Below are 11,086 nucleotides of genomic sequence, written 5' to 3'. Positions count from 1 at the left end.
CCCGGACGGCACCGCGACCCGGTGAGTTGCACAGGTCCCGGGGGGGCTCCTCGCCCTAAACCTGACCTACTGTGTCTGTTGGGAGGGCATTTATGCAATAAATCGCAGACCCTGTGCGATACTCTGCTCACCGGGCTCCCCGCAAATGGCCTGCAAATCGAGTCCTTTTCGTTGCCCGGGTGCGTGCGATGCAGCTGGGCTGCTAACGCGTCACGGGCCGCGCGAGCGGGGCTGCGGGCCCGGCCCCCACGCCCTCCAGCTCCAGACCAGCCCTTCCAACACTAAAAATACCGGCGGGCTGGCGTCCGGCCCCGGCCTCCGCGCTGTGCCCCGCGGGGCGGGCGGCCGCTCGCGCTGCGCTCCCTCCCCGCGGCTTTGCTTCTGTTGAAGCCCCGGCTTGTTGGCGCTGCCCGCGCGGAGCCGCTTCCCAGCCCCGCTCGCTCGGGCGCCCCTCGAGCAACGTCGCGCTTGGCCTCTCCTCCCTGCCCTGGTTCCCGGGGGTTGTTCCGTGGGGGCTGCTTGAGCAGCCGCTCTTCCAATACCCACTTCCCTAATCTCCAAAGTTCCCTGCTGTCACCAAATGCGGGTTTTGTAACGGAGCGGGGTGCGTTAAGCACCAGGCTGGCTGCATATGGGTGCAGGCTGCTCTGTCAGAGCGACCCGGGACGTCTCGTTCCCCATTGCTCCCTCAGGACTGGGGGTGACGTTTGGGTTTTGCTGTGGCTGCTGCGCGTCCTTCTGGCGGCCCCGGGGCTGCAGCTTCGGAGGCCTCTGTGCTTCGCGGTGTCTGTCCGTCCTCCCTGTCCCTCTGCTGTCGCCGCTGCCCCTGGGCACCGAGCAGCGCAGCCGGGTTGCGCGGGGGAGCGGCTGCTCGGAGCCGGGACCCGACGGGCGCTGCGCGGGGTCCGCAGCTCTTCCCGCCGGCACAAACCGCTCCCACCGAAAGGCCGAAGCCGCCGCTTCGGGCAGCGGGGCTGGGGGAAGGTGCCCCAGTGCTCCCAGCTCGCTGGGAAGCCGTGGCCGTGACCCCAACCTAGGAAACAAATCCCCGAGCACCATTCCTGCCTCCCCGTAAGCATCTCCTCGGTTGTTTGGGCTCCCTCCGGAGCTTTGTCTCCCTCGTCCCTCCCGGGATGCCAGCGGCGCCGGCAGCATCCCCAGAGTTGCTTCCTACGCAGGTGTCTGCTCCAGCCTCGCCCTGCATCAGCCCCGGCACAGAATTCCTCGTGGGGAGGAAAGGCTCGTGGTGATGCCAAAGGAAAAGGAGAGGGATCCAAGGAGCGCCCTGGGGGCCTGTGGCCGGGTTCGGACGCTCCGGGTCCATCCCCAGCTCCCGCCGGCTCCGCTGCTTTTCACTTTGGAGCATCACCTCCCCTGTGTTTGCGGACGCCCTTGCCACCAAGCGCCGCCTCGGTTTGTTTTAATTGCCCCATGAAGCTCTCCCATCCCTGCGTTCCTCACCCTGCAGACACTCTTAAAGTAAGCAAGATGGTCTTATTTCTTCCCTTTCGGAGACGGATGCAATTACTACTGGACTGTTTCCAGCCGTTTCTCGGAGAAACACATTGAAAGGCTCTGCAAACAGGGCATTAACTGCACAGCCACGAGCGGGGTTGGCGCGGGCAGCCCTGACGCTCCCCCAACGAACTCATTTCCACAAAGATGGACTGCATCCTGCGGAAGAGCTGTCCACGGGCGCATCCCGTCGCTCCTGCGCGGAGCTGTGAGCGCGGTGCGGGCTCCAGAGCTGCCCCGTGGTCACTGTCACGCGCTCGTCCCGTGACGGCTCCGTGCTGGGCGCTTGTGCGACCCAAAAGGCTCCTTCGGCAGATGATGGGTTTTCATAGAATCACAGAATGTTCAAGGTTGAAAGGGACCAAGCTTCCTGCTCAAGCAGGGACACCCAGAGCACGGGGCACCCGGTTGCGTCCAGGCGGGTTTTGAAACCTCCAGAGAAGGAGACTCCACAGCCTGTGCCAGGGCTCTGGCACCCTCACAGTGCAGAAGTTCCTCCTCACCTGGAGATGGAACTGCCTGGGTTTCAGCTTACACCCATTGCCCCTTGTCCTGTCACTGGCCACCAATGAGAAGAGCTTGGCCCCCTCCTTCCTACATTCTCCCTCCATGAACTTACACATGTTGATCAGATCCCCCTCTCAGCCTTCTCTTCTCCAAGCTGAACAGGCCCAACTCACTCAGTCTCTCCTCATATGAGAGATGCTCCAGTCCCTTAATCATCTTTGTCACTCTCCGCTGGACCCTCTCTAGGAGCTCCACGTCCCTCTTATCCTGGGGAGCCCAGAACTGCACACAGTATTCCAGCAGTTTTGAGCACTTTCCCCAAGATTTTGTTGGGCCCTTCTATTTGGTCTTCTTTCCGCTTGTGCTAGTTTTAGTCAGAAAACCCAAATTATTAAAAAAAAAAAGCTGTCTCAAAGCAGAAAAACACGAGGCCGACCGGCACTTGCTTCCCCAGCGGCCGGTTCCTCGTGCCCGCTCCGGCCGGGACTGCGATGCTGCCGACTCATGGGAGCAGGCTCTCCTGCCTTCTTTGAAGGACCAGGCCTTCTCTGGAGCTTCCCAACCCTTCCGCGCAGCTCCATGACCCTGGGACAGGACCAGCCCTCCCAGATGTTCTGCGTCTTCATCCTCCGAGCCCCAGGAATCACTGTTTTCCCATGCACCTTCTCCATGTTTCTCCCCTTTCTGTCTGGGCTCTTCCCAGCCCCTTCAGCAGCTTCCAAACCCTGCGATCCGCAACTCATTTCGAAGCAAACTGCCCCAAACTCCTTGTGAACCGCGCGCTGGATAAAGGAATCATTTGCACGTCCAATAAATAAAACATTTTGGCGTCGGATCAAAACAGAGTGAAGTTCTATGTTATCAGTTGCAGAGCGAGTCTTCTTTTTTTCCTACGCAGGCAATGTCTCTTATAAGGAGGTTATGCAAGCAGGGCGGGAAGCAGACCGCCCTGTTTGACGTTGTGCAGAGTTGTCTCCCCGACAGAGGCGCGGACGCTTTTCTCTTGCCCTGCAGCCAGCGCTTGTTTGTGTCGGCGCGTGTTTGCGATCACATTGTATTAAACACCCGGAGAGATGCAAGGGAGAGCGCCGCTCCACGTCACCCCGTTTCCATCTGGACCCAGCTGCGCATGCCCCGCGGTCATGAAAACTTGTAGGAACCTGGACTGGAGCTGCCTGCTTGTGATGCCAAGGACCCTCTTCCAGATGGGATAAGAGCTCGGAGGTTGGCCCTTCTGCTTGGGAGGAGAGCCCTGGACAGGAGCACAGAAGGTATCTTCTCCAGCTGAGTCTGCAAAGAGCTTGATCCTGGAGGGGTGTAAGGTGCTGATACCCTACATGACCGTCTGCACCTTGTCTGGAGGCTGTTGGCATGATAGAGGCAGCCAAGGCCAAGTCTTGGCTCTTCATCCCACATGTGCTTAACTGATGCCAAGAGATGGAGTGGGATCTTCGTGGTGAGAAGATGGAGCTTCTGGTACTTGCTACTAGCCGCCTTCTTTGGAGGTCACATATGAGGTGGACGCCACGTTTCTCCATAAGCTCTGCCTGAGGGAAGAGCTGGGCGTTCATACGGAAGTGTGAGTCCCCCGACGGCATCTTCTTGGAGGACCGAGATGCGGTGAGGCCAACGCTCTGAGCACCCTTCCATCTTCCAGGCTCTCCTGCCAGAGCAGTAGCATCTGCATCCCTTTAAGAAGACACGTCTGGTTAGGATCATCCACCCTTTGCTCTGAAGCAGGATTTAAAATAGGAGATTTCCCCTTCAGAAATGCAGCTTTGTTTAGCAATAAAAGAGATGAATTACTGGAAGGGGTGAAGAAACCCAGCTTCCGCCGCTCCTGCGGGATAGAACCTGCGAGGGCAGGGATGCTCTCCAAACTTCCCGACATAACGGATGGTTTTACCTCCCGTTACCCTCTTCATGCCGTTCTTCTCCTGGGCCACAAGCAGGCTGCTTTGGCCTGCAGAGGAGCATCTCGCACTGCTTGCCCCAGTTCCGGGAGACAGAGCCATGGTTCAGATGGCGGCGCGGCAGCCGCAGACACGATGTGGTCACCTTGCTTGGGGAAGGTGAGGGTTCGCCGGTGACACCGTTAGGGCTCCATGAAGAGACGAGCGATGTGGGAGACCATCATCATCATCATCCGGATTCATTCAGTTGGAGACCCGTGCGCTCCATTCGAGGGCGAGGAAGGACGCGAGCTGAGCGTGCTTTGGCTGAGCGCTTGCTGTCCGCTGCCATCCACTCACCCTCGAGCCCCAAGGAGAAAGGAGAAGGAGAAAGGAAGGAGAAAGGAAGATGCGACAGGACAGATTTTCCATGCTCTGCGTGTCCAGAGACGTCCAGGCCCTGTCTAAAGCGCGATGCCTTCACTGCATCAAGCAAGACGTCTCCCGAGCGGCCCCTGCTCCCGCGCTGCGTCGGAGCAGAGCAGACAGATCCCATAGGGATGAGTGGATCTGCTGCTGCTCCATCAGGCTGGAGATCACCTGGAAAGGTTCGTCCAGGACTCTGCAAATGGTGGTTAGTTGTAGGGGGTTTGGCGAGGCCCGGGTCGCCCCGGGCAGGCAAAGCGTCCGTGCTGCTCAGATCAGCCTGAATGGGAAAACATCAACTGTTGCGTGGGGGACTGAGAAACAGTCCCTGAAGAAAGGAAGAGCAACCGCGGATACCCCCGTGGGAGCCTCAGTTCAGCCCAGCTCATAAAGCGGCTGCGTGAGCCCCTGGCAATGTTAATTATTTTCATGCCTATTAGGACGGCCTGTGTGATTGCACTAACATCTGCTAGCAGGGTTAGAGAGCAGCTCTCCCGAACGGCACCTCCTCCCCAGCCTGTTTCTTCCTCTAGATGCGGCCGCTTGGAGACCGGATTGCAGTTTCCTATTTAATGTGGTGTCAGAGATCGGAGCTAATCAGATGGTCCCTGCGCCCTGGGCTGCTCGGGGGTCCATTTTGCGCCATCTGGGTGCCAGAAGAGCTTGCATGTTTGCCTTGGTAGAACTCCAGTGTCTGCAAATCTCTTCCTTTATTTCTTACCAGAAAATCATCACAAATTCCAAAATATCTCTAGAAAGACTTAACAGCACATTGAGGAAAGTAACACCCTGACAGCTGGAGTTCCCTCTCGGTGCTGGATCAGTTCTTGCTAGGAATTGCTCCTCTCATTAGCTTCCTTAAAGCCTGTTCAACCCAGGAAATGTGTCCATCTGCGCTCCACAGCTTTGTACTCACTCGCTCGGGGCTAGAGCTGAGGCCTGAGCTGCTCATTGGTGGCCTTCTAATGAGTTCCTGAGTCCTTCCTCCTCACTGCTGGAGTGGAAGTCTGGATTCACATGAATTAATGATCAAGATCTCAGCTGTTCCATGGCCCCCTCACCATGCAAACCATGTCCCAGCCAGGCAGACCTTCAAACCTTGGTCTTTTTGCTCCTGCACGGCCCAAGGAGATTAAAATTTGCCCTGGAAGCTGGTCAGTTTGTTAGGGAATCACCTCCCTTGCTCAGCAACCTTCTCCACATCCTGCCCCGTGGTCCCTACCTCTCTCCCTGCCCTCAGCTCCTTGCACGTTCTCCCTGCCCTCCATGTCTTCACTGGTTTCAGCACCTTCCAGGGGTGCAGGAGCAAACGGTTCTTATGGGTCAAACAAAACCTGGGCTGGGCCAGCACGTGCCATAGCAAGACGGAAAGATGCTGCTTGTGTCTCCTCCACTCTTGGAGCTGAGACGGGCTCCTTGCCGGGTTTCAGCGAGGCACTGCACCCCGCTCTGCTGCGAGGACCAGCAGGGGCGGCTGCGGAGATGCAGCAATGCCGGGGGGAGCAGAGGGGCTGCTGAGCAGCTATTGAGCAGCTCTGCCACAGCCTGCAAAGACTGGGCCGCCTGCAGCCTATCGCTCCTTGGGGAGCGCGGGCGCATGCAACATTCGGTGGGACATGGAAATCAACGAGGAATGAGCCCTACGCATCTCCCGGGAATATCACTGTTGCAGATTATGGAGCTGCACATGAGGAGAGATCTGGAGAGCTTCTTCCGTGAACAGAGACCTGAGGGATGAGCGGTTAGAGAGGGGCTGCGGATGCCCTATGGAGAGGTGAGGAGAACCCAGGGCTTGTCGGAGGACTTGCTCGGTTTAACTCCCTCCTGTCCGTGCTTAAGGTGGGAGGAATCCCGCAGTGTTTTGGGGAGCGTGGGGGCTCCTGCGCCCACCCGCTTCGCCCGGAGCAGGGGAGCCGTGGGTGACGCGCGGGCTCCGAGCGCGGCTCCCTGGGCTCTTTGCCGGAGGAACGCGGCGCGTAGCTCATCTCATCACAACCTTTTCCACCACGTCGCACCGCGGGCATGATTAGCACAGGATTTTCCGTTAGCCGTTACGTAAGCGAAGCCTCGCCGGGGAGAGCAGCGCGGCGGTCTCAGCCCCGGCGCCTCCGGCTGCTTCGCTCGGCCTCGGCGGGGTGTTTGCTAAGCAGCCAGCAGCCCTTCCAGGGCCGCCCTGCTGCCCACACCGCTCCTTGGCGCTTCAGAGCTGTAGCTCCGTGGATCCAGGGTTCTTCGGCATGGTTTCCTCCATGGCTTGCCCTTAGGTCACCACAAATCATCTCCATTTCTGAGGCTGGCGTGGCTTGATCCCCCCGAGCGGGCATTTTTCATGGAGAAGAAGCTGAAAGCTGAAATCACTCCAGGATTGCCAGGGACTTTGCTCAGTGTCCTCTGGCTTGTAGAAACAGCTGGAACGTGACGATTCCGAGTGATTCGGGATGAGAGTCCATGTGCGTGAGCACCTGGCACGTTCACGAGGGCACTGAGTAGCACAGATGGCAAAAGGTGACGATGCTGCTGACAGGGCTCCCGGGGAGCCCCTGCTGGGAGCTCCTGGGCCGTGGGATGTAGTTGAAGCTCCCCGCTGGGTTTCCCAGGCTGTAGCCCCGAGCAGGGATGGGGTTTGGTTCCGCAAGGAGCGCAGAGGTGGGCAAAGTCCCATTCGGGACTTTGCCCACCTCTGCGCTCCTTGCGGAACCAAACCCCATCCACAGCAATCGCCCGGGCTCTGCCCCAGGGCATCCGAATCCCCCCCAGGAGCCCCCCTTTTCTCCACAGCACTTTTTGGGGAAGCGCTGGAGCGCTGCCTTGGGTGGGAGGCCTGAGCATCCCGCATCCGGAGCTGGTTACGACGGGCACGGCCAGGAGGCTGCCGGGGTAGGGAAGGAGCTCGTGCGCGCACGGAGCGCCCGCGCTGCCGCGAGCCCTAATTGCTGCCAGACGGAGCGACGCGTCGGGAAGCCCGGGGCTGCTCCAAGACGGGCTCCGGACCCCCCTCCTTCCGCCGCAGGATGGTTTTTGTCGCCGCCAGCACCGAGGGGCCCATTCCTGCCGTTGCAGAGCAGTGTGCTGGGGCCCCAGCGCGGCCCTGCGGGGCGGGTGGATGGATTGCCCCGAAATGGGAGCCTGGAGAGGCACCCGCTCCCGAGGAGGGACTCTGGAGGAGGCTGAGGTTGGCACTAGAGGACAGGCAGGGCTGCTCGGAGGAGGAGGAAAGCGCTGGGTTCATCCAGCAGGCTCCTGGCTTTCCCTCCCGCCTTTCTTTCTCATACTTAGAGTGAAAAACTGTTCCCTGTAGAAATCCCGAGTTTACCCTTAATCGCAGTTCTTAGCGAGGAGATACTCCGGGGTAGGAGGTTCGCTGCTGGGGTGGATTGACCTCCCCGGTGGCCCAAAATCTCCTGCTCCTGGATTGGAGCTCGTGCTCCAAAGGTGGAAGGTGGTTGCAAGGTCAGGCTGGGAGAAGAGGCATCCAGAGGCTGCAAGGCCGGAGGAGATGCCGAAGGCACCAACCCCTTGTCCCGGCTCGGCCCTCTGCCCGAGCCCAGTCGCATCATGGAAAAAGCTGCTCCGGAGCCTCGGGCCGAGGTCCCTGGCACGGGGCCACCGAGCTGCTGGCGCCCGAGGAGCACCGCGGAGCAGCTCCCGTGGCCGGGCTGGGGCGGCCCCTTCCTCACAGCTGCGGCAGCTCTTCCTCCCTCCCCGAATTAATCACAGCCCCCATGGAAGAGCCAGGATGGGGAGCGGGATGAGGGATCAAGGGCTGGTGGCAAAGTGACATCGCTGTTGCATTTCGGGCCAGGGAAAGGGACTTTTCATCCACCAGAACCTTCTGCAAGCGCCGTCCCTCCTTCCCTTTTAATTTCAGACCCTGGGCAAGAGGGTGCACAATAAAATGCGAGATTAAATGCCTTAATGCCTAAGGATTTGGGATTACTGAGGGCAGCCAGAATGGTCTGAAGCTCCCGATGGATCTCTTGGAAGGGAGGTTTTGAGCAACGATCCTGCCCTCTCCTCCAGGCAGAGCCGAATCCGTGGAGACCTGACCTAGGGCAAGGTGGCAAATTGTCCCTATCCTGGAATGACCATCCCCAAATCTCCTCGGCTTCCCGGCCTCGCTGCGGGATTGGAGGATCTCGATGCTCCCAGAGCGACGTTTGCTCTGCAAAGTCGCTGCTGATTTATTCATGGCCACTTCCCAGCCATTAGCTCTAAGAACCTCTCTTCACCTCCCCCTGGCCCTTCCCAGCCCTGGATCGTCACGTCAAGCAAAGTGAGATGTTGTGGCCAAAGCAATGATTTCCTAGAAACAATGGGAATGTCAGATTCCCATCCAGCCTCTCAAACACAGCAGATGATGGCACGGGCATCCCCTCGCAAGCATCTTCCTTAGGATCTCCTCACTTGGAGCCCATGAGTTGCCCAAGAGCTCGATTTCGGCCTGGACTCGTCTCCCTGCTCTTCCCTTCACCTGGAGGGTGTTTCCCACTTGTTGCCTGTAGAGAAAGAGGAATTCTTCCGACCTTTTCTGGAACAGGGCTTTGCAACCCGTGCGGAAGTACTGCTTTACACAGCAGTGTGGAAGAGACACTGAAAAACCAAAGCAGGAGAGTTTGTCACTTTTTTTTTTAAAAAAAAAAAAAGCTTCAAAAAGATGTTAAATCAGCTCTGCTCCCTTGTTTTGCAAATTTAGTTGACTTTCATTAATCTGCAAAACCGTTCAGCTTTTCCGACACATGAGAACGGATGACAGTTCCAGAGCTCGAGGCTTTTCCGAGTTCTTATGGAAAGGCAGGAGATAATTCCTTTTTCCAGGGCAGGTTTTGCATTTGCAGAGCGACTCCTGGCAGATTCTGCGGGACGGGGCCCTGTGCATTCACTGGTCCTTCCCGAGCAGGAGTGTGTCCCACACGTCCCCTGCCTCAGTTTCCCCACAACGAGGGGAGATGGTTGGTTCTCCAGCACGGGGCTCTATCCCAGGATTGTGCCATGGGGGACACGCCGGAGCAGGGGCGATGGGAGCCGGTGGAGCAGGGCTGGGTCCTGCCCGAGGAGGACCCTGCTCGGAGCTGTTCATCAGTCGCCGCCGCCTGGGGCCATCGCTTTGCCCTCCCGCATCCCCAGACGCCTCCCTGGGAGGGGGTCCCGGCGCGGATGCCAGGCGGATCCGGCACGGCGGCTCCTCTCTCCCGGCTCTGCTAATTGGGAAGGTTCGTGCGGCCACCGCCAGCGGGTGCCAAGTCCGTGCTCCAACAGCTGGATGTTGTCCCGCATGAGTCATCCCCACCCCAAGCTCCAAGCCGCTCCACAACAACATTCCTGCTCCGTGATCCAAGATCCTGGCTGCCATCACTGCTCTCGCCTGCTCCCGCCTCAATCCCCAGCATTCCTGGTTTCCAGGCTCAGTCCTCGAGACATCAGAGAGCAGAGGCGGCATCTCCAGACCCCAAGCGCTCGGGAGAGGCTCCTTGGACTCCCCCGCTTCCCCTAGAACCCGGAGGGAGGTGCCAGCACCAGCAGAATTGTCGTTCCTCTCTTTAAGAGGAGAGCCGGGACGTGGGTTAGTTTTTTCCACCCTGTCTCGTGTTGTTCCCCCGTCTCCACGACATGTCTGGATTGCTGCCCGCCCTCTCCCGAAGCCCCAGGAAGTGACCTGAGCCGGAGCTCCCCTGCAGCTCCCGTGCTGATGCCCGCAGCACCGGGCACAGGGAGAGCCCGGCGCCAGGTCAGGGCCTCCTCGGAGGCGCCCGCTTCTCCGGGAGGGCTGCGAGGCCGGAGGGGCCGCGGCTGCAGCAAAGAGCCCAACGTGCCGCGGCCTCCCCGGAGCGGCGATTCTCCCGCTCCTGTTCCAGGTGCTGGGCGCTGCTTCCCTCTCGGAGACAGGCCAGGAGTGGCGTGTGCCGAGCCCAGAGCAGCCCTTGCTGCTATGGGGTGAATAGGGATTCATGGTTCCCCTGGGAAAGCAGCGATCCAGTTTGATGCTTCGTATTTACCACAAGCTAGGAGTTAGGAGGAGGAGGAATCTTTGGACCTCTTTAAATAAAGACCCCGTGAACAGCCTTTCTGCCCTCCAAGCATCACTGTGATGAGCCCCGTTAAGGCTCAGCCTCTGCGGCAGCGGCCAGCCCAGTGTTCCAGTGCTCAGCACATTGGGATGCGCGTGGAGACCGGGATGAGCTGCCCATTTCTGATGCTCAGCATAGGACAGAGGGGCTGCCGGCATCTCCTCCCGTGTGCAAAGGCAGGGAAAGCAAAGGGGTCTGTTTGAAGAGCTTGGCTCCCAGCAGCTCCTGCCTTGGGACCCGGCTGGAGGTGAAAGCGCCTCCACAAGCTGCTTCCAGCCCTGCTGGTGGGCGCCCGTTAGCAACGGCTCTGGCTGCTGAAGTGAACTTGGAATTGTGTTTAATCCGGAGCAAAAACTCTCCAGCAACTTCTGAGCTGGACACGGAGGGAGTCGTGGGCCCAGGCGCAGCGGGAGCCGCTTCGCGCGGCGGCCGCGGCTCCGGAGACCGGGGGAAGGAGCCGCAGGAGCGCCGGGATCCCCGTGTCTGCTGGTGCCCTGCCCTGGGCGACAGCGCCCCCGGTCCCCCGCGGGGGTCCCGGTTCCCATCCCTGTATTCCTTGGTCCCGGGCCCCGTTCCCGGTCCCTAGTCCCGGGCCCCTTCCCCCGAGCGCCGCGGGCTCCTCTCGCCGCTGCCCGGCGGGGGGCGGCGGGGCGGGGAAGCGGAGCGGAGCGCGGGGAAGGG

Source organism: Nothoprocta perdicaria, unplaced genomic scaffold (genome assembly GCF_003342845.1).
Source record: "Nothoprocta perdicaria isolate Ctin4 unplaced genomic scaffold, notPer1 scaffold_33, whole genome shotgun sequence".
Taxonomy (NCBI): domain Eukaryota; kingdom Metazoa; phylum Chordata; class Aves; order Tinamiformes; family Tinamidae; genus Nothoprocta; species Nothoprocta perdicaria.
This window is presented reverse-complemented; position numbering follows the sequence as displayed.